The following is an 11,982-nucleotide window of genomic DNA, read 5'->3' on the forward strand; positions in this document are numbered from 1 at the left end:
ATGTGTTATCTTTTTTGTCGCTTCATATCTCAAATCTTTTAGATAATATTTAATCAGAATGGACCCTACATATCACTGAAAATATCATTGATTTTTCACTATTATCTATGTATGTTTTTGTTTATACAGTTCTGGTAAAACACAAGACTAAGTGGTGCATTTGTGATCTTTCAAATTCTTTTAAGAAAAACTTTATTTTCTTATTATTTTATGTTTCATGCGACATATGTTCGTCTGATTAGTTTAAACTTATTTATTTATAGTGGCTTGGGAAACAAGTGTTGCAACTTAAATCTTATTGACATGGTAGTGGAAGATGCATTAAAACAAAATTGTATATCATTGTGGAAATGTTGATTGAGCTATTGTTGTACGGTCAACATTTTATTAATGCCTTTCAAATTCTATTGGTTTGGGTGGAGAATTGTCTGTTTCGCATTTATACTACACATCCATACTTTTAATTAGTTGAAGGCTTTGTTGTTCGTACTGTGAAGATGCAGTAGAATGCGCCCCCGTACCTGTGGTATATGTACTTATATTTTACAGTTTTTTTTATTATTGAGATATTTTTTCTATGTTTTCGATTATATTTATTTCAACTATCTATTGCATATTAAAAGCAGACATGATAAATTGTGTAATCCATGTGTACAGCATATATGACATATACAACATGAAAAATAATGTAGTTCGGGATGACACCGTCAGAAGTACCTGCAACATCTAGCTAGTACATACAACAGGTCCTTCTTATCAAGGTTTGATAAATACTATTACACATAATTGACCGGAACCACATATCATGTTTCTCTGACTGTTTATGGCGTCTTTACACTAAATCCATTGGATGTTGGATGTTTAAAGATTGATACTTTAGTCTTAAAAAAAAGTTTATTTTTGAATTATTCGTTATAAGCTTTGAACTAGCTGTCAGTAACTGGGAGTTCTCCCATATCTGGACTGTGTGTCTTTTTGTTGTTGGTATGTAAAGGCCCCCGGTCACGTCAACGTGTTTTTGTTATTGTTAGTTCATTGTTATTTGTTTGATACCAATTTTCGTGAAATTCGTGGGTACAGGTGAACAACGAAATTAAATATCAATCGAATAACAGATTTTCTATAGGATTGTATTCATACTTCTGTAAAACCAAGAAAATAAAAAGCCTAGAGTACTAATTGTGCACACCAACTGGCCGATTTCTTTTTGTACTCGTATGCAGCGGAATTAATTCAGAACCTTTTGAAAAACAAAAAAAAAGAACCTTGCAAAATTCTTTAACTTTACTTCCAGATACATTGATGATATCCTATCACTGAATAACCTATATCTCAGCCAATACTTACATCTCGTATATCCCAGTGAACTTAAAATTAGGGATACTATTAATACTAGAAGGACTGCTTCATATCTTGACAATTTCTCAATATTGACACAGATGAACAATTTCACACTTAAATCGATGACAAAAGAGACGATTTCAACTTCCCAATTATCAATTTTCTATTTCTCAGCATTAACATATCCTCTTTCCTTTCGTATGGTGTTTTCACATTTCAGTTGATACGTTATGCTCGTGTATGTTCAAACTATACGGACTTCATATACAGGAGTGTGTTGTTCTATATTGCATAGATAAGCTGGTTGATTTATCCGTTGGAATGGTTTTACACTAGTTATTTTAAGGCCCTAGCTTGCTGTTCAGTGTGAACCAAAGCTCCGTGTTGAAGACTGTACTTTGACCTATAATGGTTTACTTTTATAAACTGTGACTTGAATGGTGAGTTGTCTCATTGTCACACATTCCACATTTTCTATATATACAGTCATTGGTGAATACTAAGCATGTGACTTGACATTGTGTGTTACAGAGACACTAGCTACGTAATATAGAAAAAATAAATATTGATTATTATTGTTTAATCATTAATAAAAGTGAAAAGGTGAGGTAAAAATTCGCTTTTAACAACCAGTTTGGTTTAGTTCTGAAAAAAATAAGACATAAACAATGCTGATGAATTATTCACTTGCAAGTGAATAATCCAACCTCACTAAATCTGTATACGTGTGAAGTTCAAGTAAACCTCTAAGTCTGATATGGGTTACGCATGAACTAGGCGAGATCAGCTAGTAGCAGGAAAAGCACTGCCACTTCATATATTTTTTTTAAATTTCCCAAAACACAGTAAATAAAATATTTTTTTTAATAGCCTATTGTGAAGATTTAGAAGATGATGTGGTATTATTGCCAATGAGACAACTCTCCACGAGTGACCAAAATGACACAGAAATTTACAAATATAGGCTACTGTTCGGCCTTCGACAATGAGCAAAGCCCTTACCACAATGCCAGCTATAAAAGAAAGCTTATAAATAAGACGTTGTATTCCATTAAACAAGCAATCTTAAGAATAGGCTTGCCGACATACATTTTACGCACGGCTACGCCAGGTAAAATTATTGTTTATCTTAACACGCAACACGACGGGTGACACATGTGGAGCAGGATCTGCTTACCCTTCCAGAGCACCTGAGATCACCCCTAGTTTTTGGTGGGGTTCGTGTTGTTTATTCTTTAGTTTTCTATGTTGTGACATGTGTACTATTGTTTTTCTGTTTGTCTTTTTCATTTTTAGCCATGGCGTCGCAGTTTGTTTTAGATTTATGAGTTTGACTGTCCCTTTGGTATCTTTCGTCCCTCTTTAAACACTAAAACCACATGTTTCAGTCTCATTAAATATGTTAATTACTATTGATCAAAAACTGAAGTAATCAGTAAAAACGGTCAAAATGTGTCCGATCTGCATATTTTTAAACATTAAAAGTCAATATGATCGTTTTAAGGTCAATTTTGTCAAACCTTACTATATCTTGTTATGCACTACAGTTATATTATTTATTTTTACTCGGCTTTGCCTTGTGATTCGTATTTGTTTTCTCTTATTCGATTGATGACTATTGAACAGCGATATACTACTGTTGTCCTTATATAGACCGTATAATAGGTTAGATATAGCATGCCATATTTGTACCGAGAGTAGTATTTGAAAGATCAGAAAAATAAGGAACTGGACATATTTCGTTGTTTTCCATTTGTGTGGTGTGTTTGTGCGTTTGATTTTGCCATTCATATACTGTAAATGTACTTATTTTCACGAATTTTTGGTCGGTAAATTTTTGCAAAAATATATACACGTGAATTCAAACGCAGATTTCATACAAATAAAAACTCATCATACTCTCGAAGCCCTTTTCGTTAACTCAATTTTTGCTGGAATAATTTTTATTGTTTAAGGCCATATATATTTAAAACTAGAAGATTTACAAAATAATTATTGTAGTCTAAAAATTTACATCATTCAATGTTATAAATAAAACAAAATTATTTTTTACCTTTTGTGTTTTTTTGTTCACACATCGTTGTCAATATAATGGAATTTGATGCGACTGTCTTACAAGTGAGAGGTTTAGCCAGGATTTGCCAAGATCTGAAGAAGGCAAAAAAATCATACAGAGAGATAAAGGTAATATATTTTATTGATTTTTTTAACAAAATGTTAAATTTATATTCCAACCTATACTGAAGGTCGGAATATGTCTACAGCTAATGTTATATTTAAACATGGGAGGATGTGGAATGATTGCCAATCAGACCACTCCCCCCAAATACCAAATGATGTTATGGTTACAATTAACAATTTTAGGTCAATGTATGGCCTTCAACAATGGGAAAAACCCTTACCACATAGTATCTATTTTAAAGATGTAAAAGGTCCAGGAAAGAACAAATGTAATGTAATTCAACAGAGATTTAAGTCATGTAGATAAAATAAAACCATAAAAACTGCATGTCTTCTGTTTGTTTCATAAGGCATGTAAGGTTGCTGTCTTATTGTAATTATAATACTAATATCCCTTTTGGTGGTTTGTGAATAAAAAGGCAACATTTTGTAAAGTTTCTAGTTTCATTGATAAACAAAATAATAAAATAAATGTAATTGATAATAGTGAGAAATAATTTAAATGTACATGTATCTTGAAGAATGAATCACCATCTATATCATCTTTTAAATTATTTTTTGTTCAGTATCAATAATCATTAAATTATTTCTTCTAATTATATAAGTGGCACAAACAAGAGTTTTTCCCAAATATCTTGGAAGATAAGTTTGCTAATTTTTCTTTCATGATTTGAAAAAAAAATCTTTTACACACTGGTCCTTCAACACTTTAATGTTTAGAAAATTCTCATTTTTAAACTTTCTAATCAGGCTAATCCAGTCATCACTTTGTCCTATACAAATTTTGTTTCCTTCCCAACCTTTTTATTATGTCTCAAAATGCCTATCCTGATTTTGTTAAACAGACAGATTTGATAGTAAATTTATGACAAAACTCTCAAAATTGCACTTTCTGAATGAAATCAAGATTAAAAAGAACCTTAATACAGAACAGTTTGAATTATAATATATGTATAACGTTCACCAATTATATTCTAATTGTTAAAAAGCTTCTGAGATATACATGATATAGACCTAACTGAATAAATACAGTGAATGAAAATCCTTAATATTTTGTTCTTTATCTTTTTTAGATCAGTTCATGAGATTTTCAGCATGCAGCAAGACCTATTCATTGCCGGAACATATAACAATAAATAACACTTAGGACAGTTTATTCATTCAAATTCAAACCAGATGCTCTGCAGGGTGCAGCTTTATACGACTACAGAGGTCAAACCCTGCAAAGTTTGGCAAGTAAGGACACAACATTCAAGCTTGATACATCAATACAAGTATTGTGATTAAATAGTTGACAAAGAATATGTTTCTGAACTTGAATGAATGTGGTCTAAGAACCTAAAAAAAAATATTGGATTTTTACATAATATGGTCCAATACCAAAAATCTAAATTACACGATAACCATGATAAATGGTATATTTCTTTAAAAATGAGTGATTGGCATTAAGGCTATGCCATAATTGTCTTTTGGCTTTTACAATAACATTGATATTTTAATGCTCACAGATGTTAATTAATATCAATGAGAAATTATTATGAACAACAATTTATATAAAAATATATTTTCAAAAAGGTTTCTAGACATTTTGAAATATTTTTCTTTCTAATGGCAAAAATTGCCTGACAGTTGGGAAAATTTGTTGTCATTTGATCAAGTATTGTTGGTGATATGATATTCTTTTTTATTTCAGGCCAAGAAATAAATTCCCAAAACATATACAGTATGGATACAGAGGAAAGTCAAAGTGACAAGTTTTCTAGTATTGCAGGTACAGTACTCAACAATTACACATATATATAAGATTAAAATTGGTATATTAAATAAGAAGATGTGGTATGAAATAGCTAATTACACATCTATCCACCATTAATTAAATCAACTATTTCACTAAGCACACAACATCAAGAAGTAAAAGTGAAAACTGGTCGGCTTGGATATTATGTGTAGGTAATGTGACATGTCTTCTTGTGGACTGTTACCTTTTTCATTAGAACGTTAAAAATAATACTCAGATTGGTAGTCTAGTACATAACAGAGTAATATGCGTATCAATCGCCACTAAACATTTGAGTTATGAGTTATGCAACTTTATAAACAAGACAATTGCTGAAATTTTAGTTTCAATTCCTTAACTTTAGTTTACATCGACCAAATGTTATGAAACTTATACACAATGCTTATTATAACATGATACAGATCAAGTTTGAAATTGGTTGGCATCACTTTTACTGTTCTTGAGTTATACCCCTTTATAAACATAAAAATTGCTGAATCAATAAATCAATCATATTTCAATGTAAAAACAAGCCTGGTAGTGACTTTACAAATATGAATATCATAATAATTCTATACATATATAAAGAAAAATTAGTGTAAAGTCACAGAAGTTGTGGCATGATTACCAATGAGACAACTCTCAACAAGAGACCAAAATGACACAGAAATTAATTACTATCGGTCACTGTACGACCTTCAACAATGAGCAATGCCCATTTGGCATAGTCAGCTATAAAATGAATTTAATGACAATGTAAAAAAAAATCATGCATATATTTTAAAATTTTAATTACAGGTAATACACAAAACAGTAGCCAGGATTGGTACGAGTTGCAGAAAACACCAAGAGAAAAGTTAAATGCAGCAATGAAAATACTTTCTGAATCGTTTGAGCCAATCACTAGCCAATTAACAAAAAAGTGGGAAGAAACAAGTAAGAGTGCAAGATCTTATAATACAAAAAAAAGCCAGGGAATGTATCGAACTTGTTCTGAGTATCATGGCACTCTGCCAGGAAGACATTTTATTGGAGAACATACAAATAAATTCTACACAAGAAATCAAATTAGATAACATGACAGCTAGCGTGATGGAAGCATTTCAAAACACTTCTGATAGTAGAACCCAAACCCAAATTCTTTCCATAATTGTAAACAATCACACAAAGACAGAGCTGCAAACCTTGATTCCAGGACTTACCATCAACAAGATAGATAATGCTAGAAAACATGCACTTGTTAGTGGACCTGGAACTATTCTAAATCAACCTAAAATTTACCGGATGAAATTATCAAAGCCAAAAGTGAGTCACTTTGTTGAATTTATTCTCAATCCCATTTACTCTAACATTGTTGGATTTGGAGAAACAATACTAAAAATGTCATCTAAAGAAAAGATAAAGGTTCCTAAAGTCATAAGAAATGTCATAGATACAAGACTCATTGATACTTACCTGAGATATTGCAAAGACAGTGGATTTGATACTTTTAGCAGGGCTTCTTTGTATAGAATTTTAAATGTATGTCATGCTTCCAAACAGAAATCATTACAAGGCCTGGATAATATCACTACCTTAGAAATGGGGGCAATTGATACCTTACTGAAACTGCTTACCAAATTAGAGACTTTTGAAGTCACATATCCTGAATCAAAGAAACTGACTAACATTTTACATATGGTAAACACATTTATGAAATTTGAATACAAAACTCACTTACACAAACTGGATGGCTGTGAAGATCATTGTACAGTGTTTGCTCTCAGTGACCCTGGTGATGCAAAATTTGCTACTGCTTGTGAACATTCACATGAAACTTCATGCCAGAAGTGCTCATTGGTTGAGAGCTGTGTGCCTCAGATAAGAATAAAACTTAATGATATAAGTACAAACATTTCAGACCAAATTGTCGAAGAATTGACATATGAATTAGACAATTCAGAGAAGAGCCTTTTTGATTGGAAAAAGCACATTCTTAGAACAATACATCAAGATCAAGCTAGAACAAGTGTCTTGAAAAATCTTCATGATGACCAAGGTCTTGTTATTTTAGACTGGGCTATGAAATTCCTGCCTTATCAATTCCGTGAAACACAATCTGATTTTTTTGGTAAGAAAGGTATCAGCTGGCATATATCTTGTCTAGTCACTAAGTCTGAAAATGAAGAATTTGATCTTCAGTGTTATGTTCATATCCTTGAGAATGGGTCACAGGGTTGGTTTTCTGTGGCAAATATCATACTGCACCTGTTATCAAACATAAAATCTACCAGACCAACACTAAAAGAGGTGTTCTTGAAAAGTGATAACGCAGCTTGTTACCCTTGTACTAATCTTCTTGCCTTCATTCAACAGAACAATGGTCAGTTTCCCATCAAAGTGGCAGAATATAACTTCAGTGAGGCCCAATCAGGCAAGGATTTGTGTGCACAGTAAAACTGGATCTTGTCGCATGCACATTTTTAAATATGCAAATGAAGGTCATGATGTTTTAAACCCAATGAGTATGAAATTAGCACTTGACAGTTATGGTGGAGTAAAAGGACACAATCGTGTATTGTTACAGTAAATGCAGATGATAAACCTAAAACAAAGATCAGAATGCCAGGGATAAGCACTTACAACAACTTTAATTTTGAAAATGATGGTATTATAGCAAGAAAAGCTTATAAAGCTGGTGAGGGACATGTGATAAAGACCAGTACCCAGTGTAGTGAAACTATTTCAATAGAAAGAGTATATAAACTGGAGGTAAGAAACATGTAGGATTTAAACACACAAATTAAAATTATTAAAAAATTATTAGATGTGTGGTATATATGCCAATGAGACAGTAATAGTAATTATAAAAAAATGAAAATAAAACAGTTGATCTATCATCATTTTCTTTCAAGTGGCATTTTCAAACAGGACATGTTTTTATACCAAAACTTTAATTTGTCTACAAAGTTTTAATAGCGTTTTGAAAATCAGAGCTGATGAACTATTTTTGTTGAGCCTGCAACTTTTGTTGCAGAAAGCTCGACATAGGGATAGTGATCTGGCGGCGGCTGCGGCGGTGTTAGCTAACTTCTTAAAAGCTTTATATTTTAGAAGGTGGAAGACCTGGATGCTTCATACTTTGTATCTAGATACTTCATGTTACAAATTTTCCGTCAGTGACATGTCCAATGTCCTTGTACTCATTTTCATGGTTCAGTGACTACTTGAAAAAAAAAGTTAAGATTTTTTGTAATGTAAAATTCTGTCTTATTATAAGTAATAGGATTACTATATATATTTAGTATGTGAGCACCTTGCAAGGTCCTCATGCCCGTCAGACAGTTTTCACTTGACCTCGACCTCATTTCATTGATCAGTGAACATGGTTAAGTTTTGGTGATCAAGTCCATATTTCAGATACTATAAACAATAGGTCTAGTATATTTGGTGTATGAAAGGACTGTTAGTTGTACATGCATATATGTCCAACCGGCAGGTGTCATCTGACCTTGACCTCATTTTCATGGTCCAGTGGTTATAGTTAAGTTTTTGTGTTTTGGTCTGTTTTACTCATACTATACATGCTATATGCAATAGGTCTACTATATTTGGTGTATGAAATGATTGTAAGGTGTACATGTCTAGCTGGAAGGTGTCATCTGACATTGAACTCATTTTCATTGTTCAGTGGTCAAATGTAAGTTTTTGAGTTATGGTCTATTTTTCTAATACTATATGCAATAGGTCAACTATATTTGGTGTATGGAAATATTTTATGATCTTTATGTTAGTTGCCCAGGTTTTATTTGACCTTGACCTCAATTTCACGGTTCATTGCTTTGTGTTAAGTATTTGTGTTTTGGTCTTTTTTTTCTGAATTTACAAGCAAAAGGTCAACTATATTTGTTGTATGGAAGAATTGTTAGCTGTACATGACTGCCTGGCATGGTTCATCTGACCTTGACCTAATTTTTATTTATTATCCTTACTGTTAATGAAATTCCAAATAAGTGAACACAATTGGACAAAAACAATCAGTTTCTGATAGATTTCATAATTTTCTGTTTATTATTTTTCTTTAATTTTAATGTAGTTTAATTCAAAATCTTGATTTCTAATGTTAATCTAACTGTAATTAAAAAACATGTATTTTTTATCTTTAAATAAATTTAACGCTCAATAAAATATTGAGTTTTATAACCAGTTCTGTACAATATTAAAATTTATCATACTAAAATTATTCACATGATAATATTTTTCTATCATTTCAGGTTTTGGAACCTTTCGCACAAGATCAACCTATCTGTGGCAAACTTAACAAATTTCCCGATAGCAGAATTGAAGATACCCATGATCAGCAGCCTTCCTTAGAGGAGGATCAACCTATGTCAGAAAACAGCATAGTAGTTCTGCATCCAGTGCATATTTCTCTTGCCCTGACTTTTTATGTGATAAAGTGTTTGCTTCATCAAATAACCTTGACCGTCATTTACTCTTAGGAAATCATAATTACCGGAAAAATACCATATCTTCTATGGATACAGCAGTTCAGATATACTCTTCCTCATGTATTGATTTGCAAAAGTACCATGAAAATGTCATTCAGGAAGCAAGTCATGAAGTTGAAATTTCAGTAAATTTGAGAGAAAAAACTGGCTCACGTCCTGATTTTATTGCTTTGTCAGAAGAGCTAAGGAAGGCAACAGATGAAAATGGCAACAAGCTTTTTACAAAACAAGAATGGCTTAACCCACCACAAATTAAAGGATTTATTGCAAACATAATTTCAAAATCTAAGTCGTCTTTGGCTGTAAAGAAACCACGAACAGAACTTCAGGAGGTTAATGTAGATGATGATGAAAAACTCTCAGAAGTTATATCTATGCTAGAAATGAATGATTATAATGAAAATGCTGTTGGTATTGTAAACGAGTTTTTTTCTGCTATAAATATCTAGAAAGTTCTGCTTTTATTACTGTAGATGAAGTTTTGATGATCCCATAAAAATTGAAGTTTTTAAAAAAATGCTTATTTTGTGTTGTTGGAATGCTGTCTTGTGGAAATGTATCCCACATCTCCTTCTATCATTTTGTCTATAAGTTGTTTGAAATTGTGACAGGAAGAGATATTTTTTATGATCTATAAAAATTATTATCTCCTGAATATGAGTGTTATACAATGTACATGATGTATGCCAAAAGTCTTGGATAGGAGAATTATTTATACTTAAATGTTGACGACAAAACAGGACTTTGTCTTTATATGCATTTTTTCAAATCAATTGTCACTAAAAGTTAGAAAATATTTTCTTTTTTTTAGATCATTTGTTGATTATAATATGTTAATTACAGAATTATGAAGGATACATTTTTTTTTATTAAACACAATTATTCATGAAAAAGAAATACAACCAGATTTTTTTCTCCTTTGATCTCAAAAACCAAGGGTATATTGTCAATATGAATGTACATGGATGCAAGAATTAATCATGTTGATTTTTCAAGTTAATTATTTTATACTTTGCATTTGCATTTTATTTAAATATGCACCTTGATGAAAATATTATCATGATTAAGATGGTTTTTAGTTTAACATTTCATTAGGAGTTCAGTTTGAACAAGTACATAGAAACTTTAACACACTATATATAAATTGGATACAAATATTTTTCTGACTGGGACAATAATGGTACAATGTATAACTGAAATTATAAATTTATTCAAGTCAGTGCCAGATTTTTTTTAAGAGACTGTATATTTTGATTATCTTTTGAAAAGTTTCAACAAAATCATAGTTTTCACTCAAGTGTCACTATGGTCTTTTCGTTATCAATTTTTGGAACATATTTATAACTATTTATTACAATGGCAAAGGAATAGTTTATGATAAATCTGATATTAAACTGTACAAAATGATTAATATTCATTTCTAACAACAAGAAAAATTTAAATATTCTTAAAAAGAAAAAGATGTTGCATACAGAAAATTCATGTGTATTCGACCCCCCCCCCCCCCTTTTTTTTTTTGGTGGGTGCTTATTTCCGAATAAATCATTTTAAAAGGAAAATTAACTAAATAACATACATAAATGTTTCTTTATCATAGAACCATTTAAGATAAGTCATATTTCAGGTATAGATATTGAGCCCACCATTTTTTTTAAAACATCATTTTTTTTCCAAATCAGCAAATTTTGAAGTGGCAAAAATTTTTTCATTCTCAAATCCCCAGCACAATATTTTATGAAAGCAGTATGGAGTAGTAGTTTTATCAATTCATAAAAGTGATTTTAAAAATAAAGTGTTATTTTAGGCGCTACATACCTTTAAAAATTGGAAATTTGGGTTGTTTTCATTTTTTTGGCAAATTGCCATTTTTAAAAAGTTGCCTCCCTTTCATGACAATTTAATTAATGTTTGAAATAAGGTAAAAACAAATTGTACTATGTTTGTGTATCAAATAATATATAGTGTTTGTATGAGTTAATTCAGTGTAAAAAAATAAATTGTTTTTATTTGCCTACATTTTGCTGTTATTTTGAGGCCATTTTAAGAAAACCTAGATTTCCAAGATGGACGCCGTGAGACAGCCATTTTAAATTTTTGAGAAAAAAATAATTTGTCATCTAAAAGCTTATCCATGCAACAACTTACTGTCCAAATTATATAAGATTTGGACAACCTTGCTTCTGGACCATTTTG

Source organism: Mytilus trossulus, chromosome 3, assembly GCF_036588685.1.
Source record: "Mytilus trossulus isolate FHL-02 chromosome 3, PNRI_Mtr1.1.1.hap1, whole genome shotgun sequence".
In the NCBI taxonomy this organism is placed as follows: Eukaryota; Metazoa; Mollusca; class Bivalvia; order Mytilida; family Mytilidae; genus Mytilus; species Mytilus trossulus.